The 27,987-nt window shown below is 45.4% G+C and overlaps 1 protein-coding gene across 6 annotated transcripts in view; it reads left to right on the top strand.

Moving 5' to 3' along the window:
* The window catches only part of MGAT4C (MGAT4 family member C), a 150,978-nt gene that overhangs the window by 72,934 nt on the left and 50,057 nt on the right, over nucleotides 1-27,987 (top strand). The window contains exons 3-4 of one of the 6 annotated variants that reach the window (XM_029597071.1): nucleotides 6,623-6,733; nucleotides 7,450-7,536. The exons of 1 other annotated variant lie outside the window; for it this stretch is intronic. The gene's annotated coding sequence lies outside the window, so the exon portion shown is untranslated. Of the gene's footprint in view, nucleotides 1-5,638; nucleotides 5,749-5,874; nucleotides 5,987-6,622; nucleotides 6,734-7,449; nucleotides 7,537-27,987 lie in introns of those variants that run through there. 4 more of the 6 variants (XM_029597072.1, XM_029597073.1, XM_029597070.1 and 1 more) reach the window with 4 other exon arrangements.

Raw genomic sequence — 27,987 nt, forward strand, 5'->3', positions numbered from 1 at the left:
AGTCCACAGACTTCCTCTGGCTGCTTTGCCAGAAAACTGACACCACTGCTGAGGCTTAACTCCATTGAATTTCCATCTCTGCTTCACCCAAAACATTGTTGAGGTGGAGCAGGCAGGGGAGATCAGTAGCGTTATGCCCCAGTGGTGGTGGTGGTGGTGCTTGGAATATGGCAGGCAGAATCTGGATGTGAAAAATCCCATGTGGTGTATTTGGAGTATGAAAAGTTACTGCTGTATGTGCTGCCAGACTCTTGTGTTGCTGGAGTTGGGATATGGAAGTGGAAGGCTGTTGCTGGATGTGGGGCTATAGTCCTGTAGTGTCACAGTCTAGTCTTTTTGACGTAGACTTGTAAGGAGGAAGCAGAAGGAGTGAAGCCCCACTGTTCTTACTGGGATCATATAAGGAGGAAGCAGGTTGAGTCAGGCCCAGTGTTGTTGATGGGATGTTTAAGGAGGAAGCAAATGGAATGAAGCCCAAGTGTTGTCACTGTGTCCAGTCGGGTGGAGAGGATGGCTCGGTGCACTGCATGGTGGGAGTGCTTCACTTTTCCCTTGCATATCCTTAAAAAGACGTGCACCACTGCCTTGAAATCATAGACTTAGGTGACTCTTCCTCTAGATGAATAGGACCAAGGAAGACTGAGGTGTGAGGCCTACCGAGCAGAGCACATTATTGATCATACACTTCCACCTGAACTCGGCAATGGTGGATGCTGCGTGCTGAAACTCTGCCTGTAGTTTAGACCGCACCGATGCTCAGAAAAGAATCCCGCAATCTCCTGGGCTGCCACCATCCAGCTTCTCATTCCTGGTTGTATGGATAAGCTTCGTGGTGGCTAGTAAGAAATTCACCCGAAGGGTGCGCTTCTTCTCCTCATACTCTATCTGCAGCTGGTGCTCAGCAACAGGGAGCTCCGCCTCAAGAGTGAGCAGCTCCCCCTTAAGCCACTCCATCTGGAGATGCCACTATCTGTTGACGTCTCTAGCATATTGCCAGCAGAGAAGCCTGAGGTGGACCTTCCCCACATTCCACCAGATGGCGAGCAAGGGGAAGTCCGGCTCTAGCTCGTGCCAGTTTCCCCAAAACTCATGGACCACGGTCATGAGCCATTTCTCCTCTAAAAGTGAGTTATTAAAGTGGCAATAGACAGCCCGAGGCCCAACGGAGTCGAACCTCACCTTCACGACCACCGCATGGTGGTCCGTGAAGGCTGCTACCTTATTTGTACTAGAAAGGGCTCGTGACATCATCCCAAAGGAGAAATAAAAACGGTCGATCCTAGAGCGAGACACCTCTCCGAACCGCACCCTGATAAAGGTGTGGCAGTCATTTGCCCTGTGGTTATGTTGTCACCAGATGTCAGCCAGGGAGAGGTGGGGAGCCATCTCCCTCAGGACTGCCGATAAGGAGGGATACCAGTCACTCCCTAATTGGTCACTGCGCTCTACGGTGCAGTTAAAGTCACCCCCGAGCATGACCTCCTCGTCTGCATCCATGGTGTCCAAATAGGCTGACATCGGGTGAAAGTGCCTCGCGTTCAGACCTGGCGCTCGGGGCATACACATTAACCAGGTTAACCGTGCAGCACTCAATCCACGTCTGAAGGTGAAGCATCCGACCTGGTACGACGGATTTGACATCCAGCACTTCAGCCTGCAGGGGTTCCGCTAGCAGGATGGCCTGTCCAACGGAGTGATTCAACTCCACCATGCCGCGCCACCCCAGGAGCCAAGCTGCCTCGGAACCAGGGTGGAATGGGTCTCCTGTAAGAAGGACACCGGGTGCCCTACCGCCGTGAGGAAGGAGAGCACTCAGTGCCTCCGGAGACCTCCCCTGCATCCGTTGACATTCAAAGTGCCAAATGTCAAAGCCATTCTCTGGCACATGGGGTGGTAACTTACAAGGGATCGCCTACCCCATGTTGGTCCTCCTTCTCCAGCCTCTCAGGCTGGTCGATTACCTCCTCAGTAGGTAGGAGGAGGGTCGGCTCAGCCAAGGGAATGAGGGATCCCGGGAGGCCAAGGGACTCTGCACAATCCGCTGGCCCTCCCTCACTGGGGTAGCCCTCATTCCCTACCTCCCTGTGTGGGGAAATGGACCTCCCCCTGGGGACTGAGGTGAGAAACATCGGATCGTCAGACTCTGCGATGCACGGAGGAGGAGCTCTAACATCCCCCTCCATCGGAAGCTCTGCTCAGTGGCGGGAGGGAGAGGAGTCTGACTCTGCTCCCCCACCTATGCACCGCTCCATCTGCTGATGCCTAGTCAGGGTGCTCAATGCTTCTGCGCACTGCTTTTCTCCTGGCTTTGACTTCGGAGGCCTGCCTCTCCTCACCAAGACTTCTCCGATCAGCGGGTTCGTCTCCATAGAAGGGGGGGGGGGGGGGGAAAACAGATGTTCCTACCTTCGCCTCCTCAGGGCTAAATAGGGGAAGGTCCAGGATGGGATTGAACTGGAAGGGGGATTCCAGAGCACCTCTGCATATGAGCTCCATAAAGCTGTCTGCGTCTCAGCCTTGTAGTGGTGCCCCTGATTCATCCAGGACAGGTAGCCCAGATATAGGCGCTGGGGCCTTCTTTTTCGGGCTGGGAGGTCAAGCCTCTAAGGCAAAGGTCCAGCTCAGTTGTTCCCTGATGCTCCCGCCGTTGTGCTCCAGAAATCCCCTCTTCCTGTCATTTCTGCTGTTTGAGGTGATGGAGGGGGAGGGGGCCTTGTGTGGGAAGGGCAGTCTCACACTCTGCCAGGACCGAAAGTGATGGGCAACTAAGCGCTTCCCCACCCTCATCCTCTCTCTCACCCCTCTCCCCACCTAGCATCACCATCTCATCCTTCCCCGCCATTGAGTCCTCAGAGGGGTCCTGCAGATGGTGTCCTTGGTTTGGGGCTGAGCCCGAGTGATGGCCAGCTGTTTCTCCCATGGGGAGGGCACGAGCTTTGCTCCCCTTCTTAAGTGGGGCTCGGTTGCCTCTGGCATGCCTTCGGGGGGGGGGGGGGGGGGTGGAGAAGAGCGTCCACTCTTTCAGCTGAAGGCAGCTTGGTCCTCTTTTCCTTCAGTTTTCCAACTTGTTTTCCTTGTTCAACTCTCTAGGAGGGGGTGATACCCTCTGATCACATTGCGCCTCTGGGGAGGGTGAGGGGGGTGACTGGTTTCCGGAGGCTTACAGAGACGTTGCAGCCTGCTGATCCGGCTTGGCTGGTGAGTCACCGCCTTGACTGGCCCCTCCAGGGGCGAGGGGGTCCTGGCATCTGGGGTATCGCTCCTGAGCTTGGTGGCTCCGGGAGGACCAGTTGCGGGGCTGGTTTCCTGCTCCTTCTGATGTGCCCCGCTTCTCAGCACGAGTAGCACCGTCCTCCAAGGTGGTATAGTAGATCTTATACGAGCGGTCCCCACAGGGAACCATCCCTCTATTTCCTCTTTTCCCCTGTGGAACACAATCCAGGTTTGTCACCTATGGGACTCCACAAGCTTCATTGCCCTGCTTTTAAACCCTAGAGGAAGGCTAGTGATGGAAGATCTCACTTCCCCTAGGAAGCTAAACTGCTGTCTCAGCACGGCCTCAGTTAGGAATGGGGGAACATTGGAAAGAACCACCCGCACCTCTTGCTCATCGAGGGGCTCTAGAGAGAGTGAAAAGTATTCTCTAGTACAAACCTGGTGATCAGGGCTTTGTGTACGGATGCCAAGGAGCAAAAATAAATAACCGCTTTGCCGCTCTCCTTGCTGGTAGAGTGGATGCTCTGCCCCCACAATCTGTGCTGCTGCCAGGACATATGCGTGAATATCTCCTGATGCCAGCATCTCACAACGAATAGCGTGTTTTCGACTCAGGCCGCAATCCCCTCCTGTGGAGGTACTGCAGGCCTGGTTCTGCCATTTCCGATGGGTAAGGGGGAGAGTGTTCCAGTCACAATGGCCGCGTAAGACCTCACAGCTGGGGTTGGTGTGCTTGGGCCCAGCTCCTCCCCTTTTGTCGTCTTCAGCTTTTTCTCCCCCCCCCGGGACCCCTGATGTCTTGATTATCCCCTCCCTGGAGTTTGGGGGTGGATGGGGTAGGCCTATTTCCCACCTGGGACTCACCTTTCGGTGGGTTGGCACTACCTGTGTTCTTACGTTATGAGGGTTGGGGACTCCTGCGGTGAACTCGCCCTTGGAGCCGCCCACTGGATTCCTTCTTGTGTTAGCTGGAGAGTGTCCACCCCGGGAGCTACCCACGAGTTTCCCACCTTTATAACTCATGCCATCCAGGGGTTGCTCACCCTGAGGCATCCATGGGGTTTCCAACCTTGGGAGCTCAAGATGCCTGGGGAGTTCCCATTCTGGAGGTTGGTAGCGTCTGTTGCATGTCTTCCCTGGGGCCTGACCTCATCCAGCAGGGCCTCCTCCAAAGGAGGGGTATCTGTTATCAGATGTCTTGTCCAGTTGTGGAGTGGAGAGAGCTCCCGCCATTCCAGCTTGTCCTCTTCGATTGGTCCACTGTACTCTGTGGACCAATTGAGCGATTCCAACTTCTGGTGGACGCCGAAATCCTCCAGGCTCCAGCTCTTGATAAGTTAAGGGGGCAGGTTTCAGTTCTTGCTTTCCTGCAGGTTTTTCCTGCATGTTGGAGTTCCTGCGCCTCCACCTTGCTGGGCCCTTCCGGGACATGATGGCCTGCAGGACAGGAAGGGCTTCTCTGTGTGATGTGGGCCTTACATTTTATTCTGTATCAGTAATGCCTCTCTTTGATTTCCAACCTCCTTGGTTTCTAGTGTGCTTGTATAATGGGATATAAGAAAAATAAAGGATGGGAAGGGGGGGTTAGGGGGGGGGATAGGGCTGAGCGGGCCTAGGTCAGTGGAGAGGAGGGGAGGGGAGGGGAGGGGGGGGTAAGGGTTCCAACGGTGAGGGGGGAGCAAGCTCAGGAGATCGAGGATGGTGGAGGGGGCTTGGCCAATCAGAGATCTAAGGAAAAAGGCTGTGCACAGGCCACACTGGCGCTCTGCACGATGGTGGTGCCTCTGGAAACTAAACAAAATACCAAACGGGGAAGGAAAACTTAACAAACAAAAGAAAGCAGATAACTCAAGCAAAAATCTAAACAAATAAATCCAACAAAACTACTAACTCAAATAACTACATAAGGGACAAAACAAGTTCTTTAACCAAACACAAACTTTAAACACAACTACCGAAGGAACAAACCAAACTCACAAGCAAAACCAAACTCTAAAGAAATACAACTAACGAAAATAGGGGAGGGGAGAGGGAAAACCGAAGCTACTGCCACACTCCTAGGTGCTGAGCCTAGGAAAAATTTCCTTAGCAGAAAGTTTGAAAAATGGCTTCCCTTACCTTGGGTGAGGCAGTAGCAGCAGCAAGTCCCTCTCCAACTCCTCTGAAAAAGAAAACAAAGGGAACAAAGTGATTTTCCCCTTCCTGGGGGGGGGGGAAGCCAGGAGAAAGGAAACTTTCCCCTGAAAAGAAACACAAAACATTCAGCTCCCTACTCCAACAGAGAGAGCTCAGAAACAGCAGCCTCCTCCTAACAGAGACTACAGGGGAAGACTACATTCCCAAGGTTCTTTGGGCCAAGGATAAGCCAATGAGAGAAAGGCGAGTTCAGGGAACGCATACACCTGAACACATGATGACGGAGGAGGAAAGCAATGGGGATAGGTTGGAGTTTAAAGGGAAGCTCAGCTCCTCTGAGGAGGAGGAAGTGAAGGTCTCTGCAGTGGAAACTACTGGCACGGGCATGGAAACAGAGTAAGTGGGGATTACTCTAAGTTTTGTTTGATTCTTTTTGCCTGGTTTGTGTCTTTTTAAGGACTGGGAGGACTGTGGCCTGCACCACAACTGAGGGGAGAAGGGGGAGTATTGTGCTGCAGCCTAGCAGGGTGGTTTGCTGGCCGGAAGGCTAAGCTCATTTGTCTCCCCCAATGAACTGAGGGGCTCTGGAAACTTGTGTAGTTTTTTTGTTTTTTTTCATTTTTGAACTATAAAGGTATGGTGGACACAAACTTCTTTTCTTTTTGTTCTTGCATTGCTGTGGGACAGAGCTAGAGAACCTTAATGTGGTGCATGGAGTCCTGCAGGGTGAAACTGCCTGGGGGAGTCTGACCTGCGGACAGCTGAGCTGGGGACACACACACTCACTCACTCACTCACTCACACACTTTTTCTTTATGATTGAACCATATTTCAAACCTTCTATTTTCTACCAGGTGTGTTCACAGATGTATTCCCGAGGTTCAAGTTTGACCTTGTGCAAAAGATAAACCTGGACAGTTCTCAGAGTGGTGGGCTCTTTTGAGAAACAATAAAGTTCGTAATGATTTTAGGGTGGATTTGTATGTTACAGCAATAAGGTATAAAAATGTGTGCAAAAATATAAAGAAATAAAAAGTTTAAAAATTAAGTGGGATGTAGTGGATGTATCCTCATTCATGATTGTATATTTAATTAAGGTGAGGATTCGCTATTGAATTAAGTGATCTGTCTCTTTGAGTACTATATATGATGTAACCCAACTTTGGTGGGTGGGGGCCCAAAAAATTGTATGTATGAAAGGGGGGGGGGGGGTTAGCATATCCCTGGCTTAGAGTATGAACGTGCTGAATCTGTCACTTCTTCTAAATAGAACAACTGAAACTGCACAACCTGGAATAGAGCCAGAAATTAGGATTGAAGAGAAGAGCAAAGAACAGTCTCTGGAGGATCATCAGAGGGAGTGTGCCTCTGCCATTTCTTGGTGTGTTTTCAGGCCTGTCTCTTTCCTGATCTTTCCAGATACATTTACTCACAAGAGGGGGGACTGTGAGGGAATTATCTTTGTACAAGTCTTTATGCATAGCTTTATTATTGCAATATTATTTACCTTTACTGATTTATGCAATATTTGCTGCAATACTGTTTTGCCTTTGCTGAAATTTACAATATTTACATATTTAGCAAACCAAGTATTTGCTTTTGCAAGTTGAGGTTTGTGTATTCTATGACATAATACACCACCACTCGTTCCACCGTTAACAATTGTGCGCACACAATTTATCCAGATTAAAAGAGCAGCACTGAAGGCATTCTATGAGAGGGGAAAACTTTTAGCCAGCTGAAGTTATGCACATAATGCTAGTCCTAATGTTATCTGGTATAGTTATCCAGGTAAGCCCCACTGAATTTTCAGATAAAGTTACACACATAACTTCACCTGGATAACTTGCCCACTCACCGGATCTCTGAATATTTACCTCTTAGTAGGCCCCATGGTAACCATATGATAGTCTAATATCTTTGTTCGGGTTGATTTCTCTTACTGGATTCACAAGGCAATGGCAAACAGATTTTAAAGATGGACACATGAATTTTCTTAGAGATAATATTGTCAAATACAATTCAAAGTAAACATTCAAATTGTTTCTATCTACTCATCTTTATTTTTATCTAGTTAAGCTTTTTTTTTTTTTAAAGCAAATGAAGAGAGACAGATACTTCAATTATTCATGGAGAACATGACTGACTTGTTGGCTCTTTTACCTTCATGAAATTATGGATAAGGTATCTGGAAGGTTTTGACTAGACAGAACCCTTGCTGATTTCCTTCTTTGTGCAATACATCAGGTGCAGTCTTTTATTTTGTTGACTTTTTTTCCTTTTATTCTTCTTAGCTAGCCATAGTGTATCTTGACTGCTAAAGATCCATATCCTTATTTTCAATATAAGTGAGAGCATCTTTTCTCCATGCCACTTAAAATAGCCTAAAGCATTCTTTGCTTCAAAAGAGATTTTTTTTTTTTTTTTTTTGCTTTGTTATATATACCGAGGAGAGAATCTGGATATAAATGTCCTATTAACTTGTGAAAATTGTGCTCAGCCTTGGCAAAGGAATGACTTTAGAGAATTCAACTTTTAAAAGATTTTGTTTTCTAAAAGTGGCTGCCTTTTCAAAGTTGATGATCAAGGCACTCATGCATTTGGAATCTTAATCACATTTTTTAAAAGCCCAACATATATTAAATGCTGATACTTTTGCTAAGATGTGCATTACATTTACAAACATACCGGGTCATTCATCAAATTGTTAGAGCCTGAATGCGCATTAAATGGAGTCTAACACGCATTGCACATGCGATAAATAGAGCAATGCAAGCTAGCATGCAAATTTTAATTTTAGTATGCAAGTGGGAGGTGTTAATGCAAATCAAGGTGTCCTGTCACATTTTGAGATAGAATAACATACACTAACATGGGATTTCATGTCAGAAATAGCTACATCTTTTTTTTTTTTTTTTTTGCAATATCAGAGGAAAATACTTTTTATTGTGAATCATGGCTATTATTATTGCAATTATGGCAGGCGATAAAAAGAGGTATTTTTATCAGACACACCTCTCAGGTCCTCCAGGGCCAATAAAAACACCTGTTCTTACCTGGCCTGTTTTCCTAAGCCTGTAATGTAGGTGTCCCTCCTCTCTCGTGGCTCACCATAGAAAGCAACAAGAAGAACAACAAACACACAAGAACAGGCAAGGGAAGTTCCTCCACTGGACCCCTCACCACAGCCCCGCAGAGAGAGGGTCATGGGCCACAACAGTGCCTGGCACACAGGTGGGCATGGCGGAGGAGATATAGGGAGCACATCTTTACTTCACGAGCCTCATTGCTGGGCATGCCAGAGGATTATGTGGTTAGCAGGTACTGCCTCAGCTCTTGAGCTATTCTGGAATTATATGAAGAAATCAGAGGAGATCTGGATCCACTCACAGAAAAATCCCGTGCAATTGCGGGCTTCACCAAACTATTGGCCACCCTGCATTTCATGGCAAGCGGCTCCTTCCAAATGACAGTAGGGGGTCATGGAGAGAATGTCTCAAACCACTTTTTTCCACTATCTAGACCAAGTCAAAACAGCTATATCTGACCACATGAATCACTACATAGCATTTCCTTGGGACATGCAGGACTTGATGGAACTGAAGGGAGGCTTTTATGCTATTGCAAACTTTCCCAGTGTTCTGGGACCTATCGACTGCACTCACATAGCCATCATCCCACCCCATGACAGGGAGATCTTCTGCAACAGAAAGCTCTTCCACTCCATCAACATGCAAGTGGTCTGTGATGCTTGAATATGCATCCTCGATGGGGTGGCCAGGTACCTGGGAGCCGTGATTGATTTTTTTATGCTTATGCAATCGGGCCTCTTTGAAAATTTTGAGGATGTCCTCTATGGTGATGGTTGACTCTTAGGTAAGACAGATGCTTCTTTCTCTATTCCATCTCTGGCTATGTGTTTGCAGCAAATGGCACGGACATGGAGGGGGGTGGGGGCGGGGACGATAGGAGATGTAACAGTATCACTTACATGACAAGTGACTTGTACAGTTAGGTATGCAGGCTCTTTCGCCAAGACCTGATTTTCTCTCCCCATGCTCAAGATGCCTACTAATTTTGTGAGGCCAAAAAATATACTTGCCAAAAAGCTTGGTGTGTGAGCAGCCACTACACGTTTCTATGGGTTCACTATAAAAAGTGCCCTATTCTAATCCCCCCATTTGGACCAGTAGAAGTCTGATAGGTGAATCACAATCTTTGTGTTCACAAGTGCTGGTACTTGCAGATTAGGTGTGGGCTGTTAGTGATGGATCAGCCAGGATGTCAGGCACAGTTTGTCATGCCCATCACACAGATAAATCAGAAGCAGCAGCCAGTACATTTTTGGGCTTAGCATATTCCCTGTGTCTGGGCAGAACATTTTTTTTATCTCTTTAGGACATACTGCAGAGCAGCCAGGGATGTGTACATTCAGACCACAAGGTAGAGGTTTTTCTGCTAGGACAAGTGTGGCATGTCTGATGTACTGCTTTAGGGTTTGATGACTGCTACAAATGATTAACCTTAGCTTGGTTGTGAGGGGCTGGCACACATTTGGTGGAATCCCCAGATGCAGTTTATTAGTCTGGAAGATGTGACCTAGATTCAGCTAATGTTGTACTGGTCATTTAGTGTTCCAGAAAAAGGTTGCATGCACCTAGGGTACGTAAATAGGCTTTTAAGATTAAGCTGAGCTACAGGCTAGCTTTTAATGTTTTACAGCATGCTATGTTCTGGCAGAAAGATATCAAAGTACTGTGGTCTGGTTGAAGCCCCCATTCCGTCTTTGTCGCAGGAGATTCAGGACCTGGCTTCTCACCCCCATTGCTATTCCCAACACACCAGCAGAGATAAAGTACAACAAGGCCTTATGTTCTACCTGCTGTGTCAAAGAATGCACCTTTTGGAGTTCTCAAAAGTAGATTTTGCTCTTTGTACAAAATGGGAGGAGCTCTAATGTATGCTCTATCCAAAGTAGGAGACATAGTGCTGCTCTACTGTGTATGTCATAATCTTGCTCTACACCATAGCATACCAATGGAGATACTTCCAGATCTCCCACGTATACCTGCACAAGCCAAAGACACCCCGCTGAGTGGCAGCCATCTTCGGCAAAGCCTCACAGAATGCTACTTTGCCTGTTAAGCCTCAACTACCCTTTCCCCTTCCATGGAAGGGAAACCAGTAGAGTGTTTGCAGCTGCTTTCCTCTCTAACATCTTTCTTTCAGCCACTGTTCCTCTGTCTGGCTCATTGTATAACAGAAAACACGTATGCCTACTTAGGCTTCATCTCCACAATGGAGCAGTAGATTGTACCTGAAAGATTGTAGTCAAATTAAAGATAACACCAAATATATGTGGCTAGCCTAATGTTTTCTGACCTATGAAGTCTAAAAGAGGCATGTGTCGCAAGACAGTTCATGTAAGACTGCCAACACAGTGTACATAGCTTGGTCTAGCTTGCGGTATTTGGCTTGGTGGGCCTCCCCCTAGGATCCTAGGGGGAGGCCCACCGAAATCGGAGCGACCTTGGAGGGGGAACTTTTTTCAATTTCCCCACCACTACCACCTTTCCCCCCCCCCTACTTTATTTGACGGAGTTACGACTGCCGGCGCACCATCCCCCAGCACAGCCACTGTGCCGGAGGACTTTGGCCCGCCCAAGGACCGACCCCAGATCGTCCCTTTTTCGAAGCCCAGGGACATGCGAGCGTCACGGGGCTTGCGCGTGCCGCCGAGCCTATGCCAAATAGGCTCGGCGTGTGCAGGGGTAGATTTTTGAAAATCTACCCCTATGTTTATGCAGATGATATTCAACTATTAATACCCATCAAGAATACAATTGAAGACACCCTAAAAGAAGTAGCTATGTACGTGTCAATGATCAAACAACTTTTAGCACAAATGAAACTGGTTTTTAACTTTGGTAAAACAGAGAAATTATCTTAATAAACAGAAAAAATATTGACAATAACCTTCCTATTTAAACTAACTACCGATGAAAGAGACTTAGGAATTATTATTGACAGCGAGCTAAATCTAAAAAAACACGTTAATACAAAATTAAGATAAGGATATTTTAAATTACTTACCCTATGGCGACTGAAACCAAATTTTAAATCAAAATGATTTTCGTACAGTACTGCAGCTTTTAATTTGTTCTAATATTGACTACTATAGTACAATTCATTATTACTTGGACTTCCAAATAATACACTCCGACCATTACAAATTCTCCAAAACGTGGCCACAGGAATACTAACAGGGGCAAATGTGACCATATTACACCAATCTTAATCTCACTGCATTGGTTACCTGTTAAATATCGAATCACTTGCAAAGCAATATTCGGAGAGTAGACAGAATAGTTGAATGTGGCAATTCATTTACATATGCCCCAAAGTAACCTTACATCCTCAAACAAGGGATTACTATCTGTCTTATCAATACATACTACACATTTGAGCAATGTGAGGTCCAGAGCAATATCGATCACGGGCCCTAAAATATGGATTTATTTATTGAGTTTTATATACCGTCATTCGGTTTCACCATCACAACGGTTTACAATTAAACTCTGGAATGCTTGTTAGTCATCATAACAGTTTGGTTGTAAATTGTACAGGTTGTACAGGTTAAATTACGTGCTTTGGATGGGTTCTGCATGTTCATATGGGCCGATAGGGATGGAAGTTGTAGCATAGATTCATAGGGTGTTTTGGTAGGCTTTGGTGAACATCCAAGTTTTTAGTTCTTTTTTGAAGGTTTTTAAATTTTGTTGTGTTCTCAGTTCGGTTGGGAGGGAGTTCCATAATTCGGGGCTTCCTAGGGATATGGCTCTCTTCCGAGTTGAGGTAAGTTTGTGTCGCGCAGGTAGAAGTTTTAGTAGACCTTTGTTAGCTGAATGGAGATTTCTGTTTAGTGAGTGGAGTTTTATGGATGCACTTAGCCAATTTGTTTGATTTTCATATATTATTTTGTGTATTATGGATAGTATTTTGCAGTCTATCCTGTATTTTATTGGGAGCCAGTGTAGTGAAATGAGAGTTGGAGTAAATGTGATCATATTTTTTTGTTCCTGTGAGTATTCTGCCGGCTGTATTTTGAAGGATTTGGAGAGGTCAGATGGTGGTGAGAGGTAAGTTGATTACCAGGAAGTTGCAGTAATCCAGGTTGGAGAAGATGAGTAGTTAGAGGACTGTTCTGAAGTCGATGGGGGAAAGGAAAGGTTTTAGGTGTTGCAGGGTTAGCAGTTTGTGATATCCGTCTTTGATTTTTGTGGAGATGTGGTTCTTGAAGGATAGTTCCTTGTCAATTATGACTCCTAAGTTGCGGGCATGGGTGACAGGGGAGATTGCTGCCTGTTGATTCATTATGTTGAGTGGTGGTATGTGCGAAGGGTTGTTTGAAATTTAATGTGGATAAGTGCAAGGTGATGCATATAGGGAAAAATAAGCCATGCTATAATTACACAATGTTGGGTTCCATATTAGGTGCTACAACCCAAGAAAGAGATCTAGGCGTCATAGTGGATAACACATTGAAATCGTCGGTTCAGTATGTTGCAGCAGTCAAAAAAGCAAACAGAATGTTGGGAATTATTAGAAAGGGAATGGTGAATAAAACGGAAAATGTCATAATGTCTCTGTATCGCTCCATGGTGAGACCCCCACCTTGAATACTGTGTACAATTCTGGTCGCTGCATCTCAAAAAAGATATAATTGCAATGGAGAAGGTACAGAGAAGGGCTACCAAAATGATAAGGGGAATGGAACAGCTCCCCTATGAGGAAAGACTAAAGAGGTTAGGACTTTTCAGCTTGGAGAAGAGACAGCTGAGGGGGGATATGATAGAGATGTTTAAAATCATGAGAGGTCTAGAATGGGTAGATGTGAATCGGTTATTTACTCTTTCTGATACTAGAAAGACTAGGGGGCACTCCATGAAGTTAGCATGGGGCACACTTAAAACTAATCGGAGAAAGTTCTTTTTTACTCAACGCACAATTAAACTCTGGAATTTGTTGCCAGAGGATGTGGTTAGTGTAGTTAGTATAGCTGTGTTTAAAAAAGGATTGGATAAGTTCTTGGAGGAGAAGTCCATTATCTGCTATTAAGTTCTCTTAGAGAATAGCCACTGCCATTAGCAAAGGTAACATGGAATAGACTTAGTTTCTGGGTACTTGCCAGGTTCTTATGGCCTGGATTGGCCACTCTTGGAAACAGGATGCTGGGCTTGATGGACCCTTGGTCTGACCAGTGTGGCATGTTCTTATGTTCTTTCTATCCAGCATGATTATTTCTGTCTTATCTATGTTTAGGATAAGTCTCATGTTGGTTAGTAGTTGCTTTATTTTGGTGAGGTAGTTGGCTATTTTTTTGTAGGTGTCTTCAAGAGAGTTGTGTATTGGGATAAGTATTTGGATGTCATCAGCATATATGAAATGAGTCAGTTTAAGGTTTGAGAGGAAGTGGCATATCGGGAGAAGATAAATGTTGAAGAGTGTCGCTGATAGTGCGAAGCCTTGGGGAACTCCAGTGTCAAGGTTTATTTTTTTTTGAGAGGGTGTCATTGATTGACACCTGTTAGGTCCTTTGTGAAAGATAGGATGAGAACCATTGTAGGGTTTATTTCTTTTACACCGATTTCAGAGAGACGGTCAATCAGTATTGAACGGTTTACCGTGTCGAATGCTGCAGATAGGTATAGTAGGACTAGAAGGTAGCTGTGGCCGTTGACAAAGCATTTGAGCACGGTGTTGTTTAATGATAGGAGTAGTGATTCTGTGTTTAGTTGTTTCCTGAAGTCGAATTGTGTGGGAAGTAGGATGTTCTTTTCCAGGTGGTCACTGAGTTGGGAGAGGATGATTTTTTTCAATAACTTTGACAATGAATAGTAAGTTTGATATGGGTCGGTAGTTTATGGGGTTTTCTGGATCAAGGTTGGTCTTTTTCAGTATGGGCTTGATAATTGCTGGTTTTAGGCAGTCTGGGTAGTTTCCTTCTGTGAGGGATAGGTTCATGATGTCAGTTAATGTTTTGGTTATTGATGGTTCGATGGCTTTGATCATCTGTATGGGTATGCTATCGATAGGATGTTTAGCTGGGTTCATTTTTTTATGATATTTTGGATTTCCAGTGATGCTGAATCAAAGTTGGAGCAGCTTGGAATTTGATTGATTGGTATTTTTGGGTCTTGCGTGGTGGTATTGAGGTTGTTGATTATGAGGTTTTTGATTTTTTCGTTAAAGAAGTCTGCAAAGTCGTTGCTTGGAGATTGGTGATGTCTGGTCATTGGAGGATTTGGTTAGGCAATGTACAATATTGAAGAGCACACCCCTGCTCCTCCTTTCCTCCAGGGTATACATATTTAGAGAGATTGAAGAATCTAAATATGTACACCCTGGAGGAAAGGAGGAGCAGGGGTGATATGATTCAACTTTCAGATACTTGAAAGGTTTTATTGATCCAAAGACAATGACAAACCTTTTCCGTTGCAAAAAAAAATCAGCAGAACCAGGGGTCACAATTTAAAACTCCAGTGAGGAAGACTCAGAAACAATGTCAGGAAGTATTTCTTCACGGAGAGGGTGGTAGATGCCTGGAATGCCCTTCCGGAGGAAGTGGTGAAGATCAAAACTGTGAAAGATTTCAAAGGGGTGTGGGATAAACACAGTGGATCCATAAAGTCTAGAGGATGCTAGGAGTTAGCAATCTGATGTCAATCTGTTTGCTAACTCTCTACAGAGCTTTATCTGTTGTATGCTCTGCTGGGAGTTAGCAATCTGTCAGAGAGCTCTGTTGATAAAGCTGGTAGTTAGCAATCTGTTGTTTAGAATAGTTGTGGGTGGATCCTTGGACCAATGGCAGGTGACCACGCCCTCGGGGAAATCCCGAGAGGGACCACTGGTCAGGCTTAGTGTAGGAGACAGACACACAAGGTCTTTATTTAGACAATATAGTAAACCACCAGAGGTGGCAGTAGAGAGCTGGAAGCGCCCGGCTGGGCTGTAGTCCTTCAGGTACTGGAACAGCGATCCAGTGCCTGAGGGACTACAGCAAAACTAAGAAAGTGAGTAGGCAAAGCATGTGGCGTACAGGAACAAGTTCTTGATGGTAACACTCACACAATAGTCTCTTGAGGCAGCCCAGGAGATGGTATGCATTAGGCCCTCGAGGAGGGAGTACCTGGACACAGGGAGAGCTCTGAGAGATAGATGGAAACTCACTAATGTTGCAAGCAGCGATGACTTCTTAGCAGAAGTGGTATTCAGGAGCAAGTCCAGGACGTGGGCCATCGAGGAGCGAGTACCTGTTCCGGACTGCGACCTGAAAAGAAAAAGAGAGAGCGAGACCCCCGAGGAGCGGGTACCTCTAGTGAAGTCCGAGGAGGAGGTCAAAAAATGACCCGGTAGAAAAAAACGAAACTCATCTCTACTTGGGAACAGCTAAGGGCATGAGATCTATTTAATATTTAGGTACATGCCAGGCACTTGTGACTTGGATTGGCCACTGTTGGAAACAGGATGCTGGGCTTGATGGACCCTTGGTCTGACCCAGTATGGCATATCTTATGTTCAGGGTCATGTGGATCCCAGATCTTTCACCTAGTGTGAACCCTTAAGAGAAAAAGCACAACATAAAAAAGACAAGCAAAAAGTGTTCTTTCAAACCTGTGACCACTTTATTACGCAACAAATGTCAACAGATTGAAAGCAAGTCAATATCTTTGGTAATCACATTCTGCAGGGACAAGATATATAATTGCACATGACATTTTAACTAAAATGAACAGCAGATTGAATGCAGACCTCTGCAAACATTGTTTGTTACAAATGGCAACATTACATATACAGTATTAACATCTTATCCTTTTGCACATCATGCTTACAGCAAAAAATATAGGAAGCAGAACTGGCACCCTAATAGCTACAGTACAGCTCTATTGTTAGAGCTGATAACAGTACAACTCTGTGATCTGAACCAAAAGGCACCCAGACAGTCCATGTTAAAAGAGCGCACTCAAAGGGGGGACAGCCTAAGGACCAAGGCAGCAAAGGTTAAGTAGCAGGCAGCATGACCAGAACTGGAGAGTACAGTATGGAGGCAGGAACACCAGGAGAAGAGATTGTAGCATGGAGGTAGCAGCAGCATGAGATGTGATGAGACAACAGAATGGAGGCAGCAGCAGGATTATATGAGATGAGTCAAGACTGACACCTGCATCAGAAGCAGGAGATGAGACATGATGCGAAGATGCAGCAGCTGGACCATGACTGGAGACCACATCAAGGAAGCTGGAATATAGGCAGAGCATTGAGGAGGGCTTTAGAACCAGGCAGCAAGACATCAGTTGCATCCCCTTCAAAAAGCTGGCACAGGAACTCTACAGTGAAGACAGGTCCAGCATGCTTCTTCCATCTAACCGGATGAGGATGAGCCCAGCAGTCGTCTTCCATCTAGCCGGCACAGAAGCTCTGTAGTGAGGAGGGGCCCAGCAGACTTTTTCCATCTAGCTGGGATAGGAACTCTTTCCAGAGGCCTGGCCAGGCTTTTTCAATTAGTCTTGTTTCTAGGCATTACAGGGCATTAGTTGTGAATGTTCATGGCCCTTTGCCATGTCGTGGCTTGCCACTTGAGGGTGGCATGTCTTTGGGGCACCTACCCCAGGTCATCTGTTGGGCCAAGGACTGCTATATGGCATAGAATCTTGGGATGCTGGGGAAGGTACTGGTGGAGTCTCCAGCATTCTTTATAGAATCTGGGTGAAGACGCTGGTGAGGTTATTTATAGGCATTTCCACCATTGTGAGTACTTGTGTGTGGGTTGCCGTCTGGTCACACATGACCTGGGTCTGCCCATTGACAGTCATCCTGAGGCATACTAGCTATGTCTGTATATGGGGCAGGTGGACACCATGACTCCTTTACAGCCAGTCCAGCTGCTTGTACATTAAGGGCTCACTTGGTGCCAATGGTGGTACCAGAGCTGGTGCCGGAGCTGATACTGTGCTGGTCATGGGCAGAGTGGAGGTTTGAGCCTCTAGAAGTGGCATAAGGGTGTTGGTCGGCTGCACTGATTTGGTGTGTGCTGCCTTGTGCTGTCCATGTGGTGTCCTGGAGCAAGGTTGCTCTACCTCTATTCTGTGCTACTGCAGGCTGGGTTCCTCCGTGAAGCTGGAAAGATTTAGGCTCACATTGAGCGGGCTTGCTGAGCCAAGGGATTGCAGGATCTGGCTGTGCTCAGGACCCTGCAGCTGTTGCTCCTCTGCTCCTCCTCATCACTGAACTGTGTCTGAGTGTCCATAAGCAAGAGGGTATGGAAAGGTGTTGCTTTATGGCTGGTCCCTAGGGCTTCACTGCTGGTCCCTGAGGCTGCATGGCTAGGACCGTCAGTTTCCTGGGCGAGAACTATGGAAACAAAGAAGAAGTCATAAGTACCAAAGCCAAGAGGTACACACGGACCATTTGGCATGAGTTTCGCACTTTGCATGTCAATCAATGTGAGCATCTTATGCCAAATAATGTGTACAACTGTAGCAGCCTTGACAATTACAAGTGAGATGAACTTACCAGCTCTGGCTTGTGTGGTTTCCAGCTGCTCAGCCATGCCCTCGAACACATCCAGTCCCAGCCGTTGCATGGGGTGCTCCTCCATGGGCACCAGCACAATCAGACAAGTGACTCCTCCGCCAGTCAGTTGGATGTACCTTTTTGCGGTTTGCCACCTTGGTCTTTAACAGTTCCTTTATGTCCCGGTATCTGTTGGCCACCTCCTCCCCATTGCATCTCATGCTGCTGTGCCTTGAGATTGCCTGGGTGATGGTGTGCCAGATCTGGTCTTGGCTGCATGGTTGCCAAACAACATGGCATAATTTCCAGGACCCCAGCAATGATCATTTTGTTGTCCTTTGGGCTGAACTTCAAAGCCCTGAGACAAACATGCCTGGCTGCCTGAAGGGGGTGTCACTTCTGCCTCTGGAGAGGTGTGCTCCCTTTCCTCATTCCCATGCCTTCCTACGCCCCTCCTACACCTGCCCTACTGACTCCCCTCCCCTCTGCTCTTTGTCTATCCTTAGCCTGTCATCTTCCATCAGATTTGCCTGCCTATCTTATTCCCCCTCCTATCCCTTGCCTCCTCCCTATCTCTACTCTTGTCCCTGTCCAAACTCCTACTCCTTCCCCTATCACTCCTGCCTTCATCCTCCCTCTTCCTATCCTCCCTCATGTCTCTACTCTATCTCCCCTGCCTCTCATGGTCCATCCTCTCCACTCCTGTACACCACCATGCTTCACCACTACAACTCACTTCCTCCTCCACCCCTCATCCAAACACAAAGATAGATAGACAGACAGACAAACAGGACAAACTAACAAAAACTTACACATACATAGATCTAGACAATAGACCAAGGGAAAGGAAAACATGAGAAACAAGTCATAGGACACCACACTCTGAAATCGCTAACTACCTCCAACCAACTACCACCAACCTACCTACTCAACCCTGTTATGTTTTGAGGTGCTGGAGTGGATTCTTGGGTACTGCGGTGATGGCCACTCCCACAGGGAGGAGCCCCATGAGGAACTGCAGTACTAGGCTAGACTCTATACACGCAGACACAGAGAAGTTGTATTTATTGTACAGCTCGATGGTACTGCCCGGGGAACGGGCAGCAATGAAGACACCCAGTGAAGTAGTCCAGGGGTCCTCAGCAGAGGAGACCAGTCTCACACTTGATAGGAAGCGCGGCAAGGCAGGGTCAGATCCCAGATGTAGACACAGCGCTGAAGCTGGAGATGAGACAGACTGAAATGGTTAGTACTCATTGAAGTAGAAGCTGTATCGTTGAAGGTCCTGGCAGACAGTTGTTCAGTAGCAGGCACCAGATTAGGGATAGCAGGCCCTCGAGGAGCGAGTACCTGGTATCCTAAGATAGGTACCTGAAATAGAGTAGAAGGGCCCCGAGGAGTGGGTACCCAGGTTAGTGAAGAATTACCCCAAAGGGCAGAGAGAGCTTCCTGCGGCAGCTGAGAAGCGGCAGAGCAGCTTAGACCTGAGGCAATCCAATCCTTGCTAACTCAGTTTGTTAGCAAACGAAGGGCAGGCTAAATACCAGGATGTGATGATGTCACTCAGAGGGGATGCCCCCGAGGTTCCCACCATGAATGGATAAAGATGTCTGTGGCGTGCGCACACGCACCCTAGGAGGCCCTCAAGAAAATCATGGCGAACACCGTTGCCATTCCGGGGACGCAAGAGAGAGTGGCATGAAGATGCGGTAGCAGCCATCTTCCCAAGGCTTGGGGAGAGAGAAGGAAGAAAGGTGAGGCACAGAGATTGAAGCCGTCTGAGATCGGACGCAACAAACCCAACCTACCTACTCAACTTACTATCAAATGTAAATTAATAACTGGAAGGGGGACAATAAGTAAATCTACAGCTCTAAAGCTAAACTTTCAAAAGGGAAACTTGATAAAATGAGGAAAATAGAAAAAAATGAAAGGTGCAGATGCAAAGGTTAAGTGTTCAACAGGCATGGACATTGTTTAAAAATACAATCCTAGAGGCAGAGTCCAGATGTATTCCACTCATTAAGAAAGGTGGAAGGAAGGCAAAATGTTTATCATCATGGTTAAAAGGTGAGGTTAAAGAGGCGATTTTAGCCAAGAAAACATCCTTCAAAAATTGGAAGAAGGATCCATTTGAAGAAAATAGGATAAAACTTAAGCATTGTCAAGTTAAATGTAAAACATTGATAAGACAGGCGGAGAAATAATTTGAAATGAAGTTGGCCACAGAGGTAAGAAATCATAATAAAAACTTTTAAAAATATATATCCGAAGCAAAAAACCTGTGAGGGAGTCAGTTGGACCATTAGATGACCGAGGGGTTAAAGAGGCTCTTAGGGAAGATAAGGCGATTGCAGAAAGATTAATTGAATTCTTTGCTTCCGTGTTTACTAATGAGGATGTTGGGGAAATACCAATTCAGGAGATGGTTTTCAAGGGTGATGAGTCAGATGAACTGAACCAAATCACTGTGAACCGGGAAGATGTATTAGGCCAGATTGACAAACTAAAGAGTAGCAAATCACCTGGACCAGATGGTATGCATCCTAGGGTACTAAAGGAACTAAAAAATGAAATTTCTGATCTATTAGTTAAAATTTGTAACCTATCATTAAAATCATCCATTGTACCTGAAGCCTGGAGGGTGGCCAATGTAACACCAATATTTAAAAAGGGCTCCAGGGGCGATCCAGGTAACTGTAGACCAGTGAGCCTGACTTCAGTCCAGGAAAAATAGTGGAAACTATTCTAAAGATCAAAATCGTAGAGCATATAGAAAGACATGGTTTAATGGAACACAGTCAACATGAATTTACCCAAGGGAAGTCTTGCCTAATAAATCTGCTTCATTTTTTTGAAGGGTCAATAAACATGTGGATAAAGGTGAACCGGTAGATGTAGTTTATTTGGATTTTCAGAAGGCATTTGACAAAGTACCTTATGAGAGGCTTCTAAAAAAAAACCCTAAAAAGTCATGGGATAGAAGGTGATGTCCTTTCGTGGATTACAAACTGGTTAAAAGACAGGAAACAGAGAGTAGGATTAAATGGTCAATTTTCTCAGTAAACAGTGGAGTGCCACACTTGGACCGGTGCTTTTCAATATATAGATAAATGATCTGGAAAGGAATAAGACAAGTGAGGTTATCAAATTTGCGGATGATACAAAATTATGCAGAGTAGTTAAATCACAAGAGGATTGTGTTAAATTACAGGAGGACCTTGCAAGACTGGAAAATTGGGCATCCAAATGGCAGATGAAATTTAATGTGGACAAGTACAAGGTGTTGCATATAGGGAAAAATAACCCTTGCGGTAGTTACATGCTGTTAGGTTCCATATTAGGAGCTAACACCCAGGAAAAAGATCTAGGCATCATGGTGGATAATACTTTAAAATCGTCGGCTCAGTGTGCTGCAGTAGTCAAAAAAGCAAACAGAATATTAGGAAAGAAATGGTTAATAAAACAGAAAATGTCATAATGCCTTTGTATTGCTTCATGGTGAGGCTGCACCTTGAATACTATGTACAATTCTGGTCGCCGCATCTTAAAAAAGATATTGTGATTGAGAAGGTACAGAGAAGGGCAACCAAAATGATAAAGGGATGGAACTGCTCCCCTATGAGGAAAGGCTGAAGAGGTAACTTAGGGCTGTTCAGCTTGGAGAAGAGACGGCTGAGGGGGGATATGATAGAGGTCTTTAAGATCATGAGAGATCTTGAACGAGTAGATATGAATTGGTTATTTACACTTTTGGATAATAGAAGGAATAGGGGCCATTCCATGAAGTTAGCAAAAAGCACATTTAAGACAAATTGGAGAAAATTATTTTTCACTCAACGTACAATTAAGCTCTGGAATTTGTTGCCAGAGGATGTGGTTAGTGCAGTTAGTGTAGCTGGGTTCAAAAAAGGTTTGGATAAGTTCTTGGAGGAGAAGTCCATTAACTGCTATTAATCAAGTTTACTTAGGGAATAGCTACTGCTATTAATTGCATCAGTAGCATGGGATGATCTTGGTTTTTGGGTAATTGCCAGGTTCTTGTGGCCTGGTTTGGCCTCTGTTGGAAACAGGATGCTGGGCTTGATGGAACCTTGGTCTGACCCAGCATGGCAATTTCTTATGTTCTTACTCTCCTCTCTCCAAACACCTGACACACTCTCAGAGGCAGCTACAGGAACCCAGTACATATAAACTAGAAAAATAACACGCCACGCACTAATCTATACACGGTGTGCAAAATGATGCACGCCGTGTTGACACAACTCGCCATGTGATAACACAATGCACCATGTATATATTGCCTATGCAATGCAGTAGACAGGAAATTCGCCTAACCACACGCTTTTTTTTTTTTATCGCCGGTGCTAATTCTACTATATTTTTATAACAATTTGATGAATCTAGACCTTAGAGCCTAGGTCTAGATTCATAAATACTGAATGGGAGAAAAGCCTTAGTGAATCAGGCTCTGAGATTATAATTTGTCTGGGGACAAGGAAATATCTACTGTATCTGAATGAAATCCGCTTTGAAGTGCTGAAAAGTGGAATATAAATAAAAATACAAAATAATGGTGGAGGCTAAGCTATTCTGATATTTCAGTGCCGAATCAGATCATGTAAAAATGGCTTCTGAAAATTTACAACCCCTAATATATGGGTAAACATATGCGTGTTGTACGTACATGTACTTTTAGCCACAGCAAACAAAAAAAAGTGGAGAGGAAAATGGGTGACCAATGTATGTGTGCTGGGAACTCAAAAACCAGGTGTGTATACCCTTCATCTGGCCTTCCCCACCCCCCAGGAGCTGTCTGTGCTGCCTCTGCAGCAACCCCTGCTGGTCTAAGTAGAGGACAAGCCGGCGAGCCAGCACTTCTGCTCTACTCTTCTCTCTTTTTGTGGTTAGTATCTTTTACGTTTCATTGCTTAGAAAATTTGGTTCACTCTTCATGGTCCGAATGCCGTGCAAAGATTCCGAATGAAACACAGACAATTCACGGGGTAGCTACTGTACAACTTGTTTGTGGGCAGATCTTCTGCGTGGTATAGTGGCTGCCCGGTATCTAATTGCGTTTCACATCTCCTGTCTTAACAAATGAGGGAAAACGCCAGAACTTTGCTGAACATTACATTACATTGATTACACAGTGCTGTACTCAGTTTTACTACATGAATGTCCTTCACAATAAGCTTCCAGTTTCTTTTTTTTTTTTTTTTAAATAAATTACTTTCCTTTCAGTGTAATACTTGCTATCAATTTGAGTAATGGACACTCTATTTAAATTTAATGCTGACGGACTCGAGTGCTTTAGATATAAAATTACATTGCTCTCTGACAAACTGCAAATAATTATTAACCCTACTGGCTAGTTTCTGGACTATTTCTAGGTAATTTAGCAGTGCTTCTGTAGTCTGCTATTGCCTTGACTTTTTTTTATAACTGCAGCATAAATGTGCAATTTTAGCAGAGAAATAAGAAAATAGCAGATTCTTCCAGTTCATAAAGCATTTATGTTTGATATGTCCTCTGAATGTTTCTTCTCCCAGCAATATTGCTGTCATTTGACTAACATTCTTCCTTATTGTTTTATTTTTGACAACTTTTTCATTTTGATCATACTTTATAACCTATCCACTGTGCTGTATCAGGACAGAAATTGAGAATACTCTATATTAAAATATGTGTAAAATCATTTGCACAGTACTATTAAAGGGTATTCTGCAGTCTAGAATATAATATGAACATTTCAATGATATGTTTGTCCAGTCTTAAATTTTGTAACAACCAGCACAACTTGTAGCTTTCCAAAACACATGTTAAGTTACGCCAATTTTCAAAGCAAAATTATATGCATAATTTTGCTTTGAAAATGATCCAAACTAGCATGCACAAACTCGCCCACATGTTACAGCTGCTCGTTGTAGCACATAATTTGTGCAGGTTAATTTAAGTAAAAAATATACATGTAAAGTGCAATCCTGCCCTAGAATGCCTGTTTTCATGTGTGCATAAATATGTATGAAATAGTCATGCATGCACTTTTATATGCACAACCCCCCGCACAATTTTATAACAAGCTTTTTATACACATAAATCCATGTTTTATCTGCATAAATGGCTTTGAACATTACCCTCATAATGCACAGCTCCACAAGGTCATCCAGATCAGCAAGCATGTCTTCCCTTCTCCTGGCTATAGTCTATTCCTGGAAATCTGTATTTGCATCATTGTTTTGTATTCAGATTCCATAATGTCAGTTTTTCCATATTTGTCGCTTTGTTGATGTTAGTAAATCAGTGCTTAAAGGTTTATAGGGGTAAGATTTTTAAATCCCAAGATTAGAATTTCCCATCCTTCTCACTGGTAAAATTTTATCCAAGTGATCCGTTTCCTGACTAAAATTTAACCAGATAGGCTAGGCGAGGGGCATTCCATGGGAAGGTCTAAGTTTACCTGTGTAACTTTTAGTCAGGTGTATTCAGCAGAATGCTTATCTGGTAGGGATGTGCCACCCAAAGATTTTTATTTCAGGTGTTTTGTTTTGCTTTTTATTTTTTTCATTTTTTTGTTTTGTTGAATACCAAAAAAATAACCATTACACCCCCCCCCCCCCCAAAAAAAAAAAAAAAACCCAAACAAAAAAAAATTAAAATTTGCCTTCCACCATTACTCCAAGCTACACTCTTCTCAAAAATCAACTACTGCAACTCTCTGCTCCTAGGCCTCACTATGACCACCATATTAAATCTCTCCAAATGCTCCAAAACTCAGCAGCCAGAATCCTCACTAACACCTGCAGAAAAGAGCACATTACCCCTATCCTCAAAGCTCTCCACTGGCTCCCTGTCCATTTCAGAATAATCCACAAGAGCCTCACGATCATCCACAAGTCTCTACACAACCAACACTCTCACTGGCTAAGTGACGCTTTACAATATTATACATCCAATACACCTTTTAGATCTGCCTACAAGGGATTTCTCCTCACACAATCTCCCAAGCAGTTCCATCTCACCTCCACCAAGTAGCTGGCCGTTTCCTTAGCAGGTCCTAAGTTATGGAACTCCACGCCTCCAGATCTACGCCTGGAACACTGTACCCAAACCTTTAAAAGAAAACTAAAAACATGGCTGTTTAAACAAGCCTCCTATTAGCCAACCCCCTCAAGATGAAACCTTCCCCCCCCCCCTTCTTTTCATTATGATATCCCTCCGCCTTTCCATTCTTCCTTCCCCCCCCCCATTTAAATTCCCCCTCCTCGCCTTCTTAAGTAACCCTTCCCCTGTTACTTATTCATATTCCTCCCTGCCCTGCGCCTTAATACTCCTTTTCCCTGAATTCATAGACAAAACTGTTGATTATAAAACTAAAGGATTATATACTTATATACTGTATATAAACATTGTATATAATCCTTGTTATATAGCCTGTTGTACATTAAACCATCGTATCCTTCCACTGTATACTTCCATTAGACTAAGGGGTAGATTTTTAAAAAGTGCGCGATCGCGTACTTTTGTTCGCGCACCAGGCGCGAACAAAAGTGCGCTGGATTTTATAAGATAAAATCCGGGGTCGGCGCGCGCAAGGGGGTGCACATTTGTGCAACCTGCATGCGCCGAGCCCAGCGCACGCTGCCTGTTCCCTCCGAGGCCGCTCCGATTTCGGAGCGGCCTCTGAGGGAACTTTCCTTCGCCCTCCCTTCCCCTACCCTAACCCACCCCCCCTTCCTTACCTTTGTTGGCAGATTTGCGCCTGCTAAAAGCAGACGTAAATCTGCGCGCCAGCGGGCTGCTGGCGCGCCGTCTCCCGACCCGGGGCCTGGTCTGGAGGCTGGCGCCACGCCCCGGGCCCGCCCCCGAAACGCCGCGGCATGCCCCCGAAACACCGTGTCGTTTCGGGAACGCCTCCGACATGCCCCCTCCCCGCCCCTTTTACAAAGCCCCGGGACTTACGCGCATCCCGGGGCTCTATGCGCGCCAGCGGCCTATGCAAAATAGGCGCGCCGGCACGCGAGGGCCCTGCACGCGTAAATCCGGCCGGATTTACGCGCGCAGGGCGTTTAAAATCCGCCCCTAACAGTGTAAATGTGGATAAGTCTATCAGTTTAACAGTTGATCCGCTTCCATCCACTGTTTATTTCTAATAGGCCAATACTGGAACTGTATATAACCTCGTATATAACCCTTTAATATATTCTCACTGTATAGGAACCTCCGTTTCTTTCCACTATATATATATATTAGACCATTAGACCATCAATTGAACTGTCTCCCTCAGTCCAGTAGCTGAACCTTCCCCCCTCAGCCCCCTTGCAATCGTTTTATGTACCAGCTAGGCATCCACACCCCCTTAATCTATTTCCGATTCCTTCTGTATCCAAGTTACTCCCCCTGTTTGTTGTAACTTTGCCTCTTTTCTGTGTTAATTTAAGTTGTTACCCAAGTTCCATATAAACCAATGTGATATTTTATATGAATGTCTGTATAAAAAAAGTTTTAAATAAATAAATTACTCCACCTCAAGACAAGCCTCTGAGCCTGAGGTGGGCTCAGCTTGGGGTCTCGCTGGGCCCCTCAACTTCCTACTACCAGCAAAATTGAGTGGAGCTTGCGTCTACCAGACTGGGCTTCAAATTCACCCCCACTCACTTTAAAAATTGCCAGAGCTGAAGACCTCCCCAGCCCCCACGTACCCCTTTCTGGAAGTCTGGCAGAAGTGTTGAAAAGGGAAGAAGTGATGCTCACCCACTCCTGCCCTTTCTTCTCCTTTTAAAAATGGCATCACCAGCCCTTCTGCATGGTGCTGAATTAATATCACTTAGGCTTCTCTCTCAGATGTGGTAAGAATCATGTTATATGGCTATACTTATTTTTATGGCCATATGACTTTGTGCCACCCGTACCTGAGACAGGTGCAAAAATAATGCCCAATCACTGCCACTCAGAAGGATTGGTGTTGCCTCTTTTAAAGGAAGAAGAGAGATTAGGAGTGAGTGGGAAACACTCCTGCTCATTTCAACATCGCTGCTGTTGCCAACCCCCAGAAAGAGCTAAGTCAGGAACAGGGAGAAATCCAGCCCTAGAAATGTTTGAAGGATTAGAAGGTGGTTTAGAAGGGCCTGGCTTAGCCTCAGATAAGTCTGTGGAAACCCCCTCCCAAGAGAGAGAGAGTATATAGCATGCTACCATTTAAGTGAACTGCAGCAGAGAAAAAAGAGGACAATGCAGCTATGTAACATGAGCCACCAGCCCAGGAAACCCAGAATGAGATAGAAAAGGTTGCTAGACCCCTTACTGTGAAGGTGCTTAAATGACCATTGAAAAGATGAGGCAGAGACTCAGGGGTTTGCATGTCACAGCCCCCTGGACTAATGTTGGTAACTGCAGTGAAATATCACTTTATTAAAGAACTATGACTGGAAAAGTCCTACATTGGAGAATTATAAATGAGATAGAGATTTATGAGAAAAATGTACTGAAAAACAGTCCTAGGAAGCAAACAGATTTTCACCCTGACTAACAAAGGAAGTCAGACCCTTGGGTACCTAGTTCCCAGGCAGAATAGAAGAGTGTATACATAATCTCTTTCCATGGTCCTGCCTGGGTCCTTGCCTTTTGGCAGAGAGAAGGTGACCCTGGGTCTCTCTTAAGCAAGGAGACATTAGCAGCAGATCGAGCAGTCCCCCAGGAGGAAGGGAACCCTAGAGTAAGATCTGGAGGTGACCTGGGTCCCCCTTGAGGAAGAGGACCCCACTGGCAGATCAAGCAGTTCCGCAGGAGGGTGTGGACTCCAGAAGAATATCAAACAGCTCCCCAAGAGGGCATGGACCGCAGTTGCAGATTAAGGGGACCCTCAGCAGCAGGTCAGGAGTTGACTCTGGGTCTCCCTTGAGCATGGGGACCCCGGTGGCATATCAACTGGTCCCCCAGGAGGGTGTGGACCTCAGAAGCAGATTGAGTGATTCCCCAGGAAGGTGTGGATGCCAGTGGCAGATTGAGCAGTCCACCAGGAAGAAGGGGACCCCAACAGCAGGTCCAGAGGCACAGTTGTGT

Source organism: Rhinatrema bivittatum, chromosome 4 (assembly GCF_901001135.1).
Source record: "Rhinatrema bivittatum chromosome 4, aRhiBiv1.1, whole genome shotgun sequence".
NCBI lineage: Eukaryota > Metazoa > Chordata > Amphibia > Gymnophiona > Rhinatrematidae > Rhinatrema > Rhinatrema bivittatum.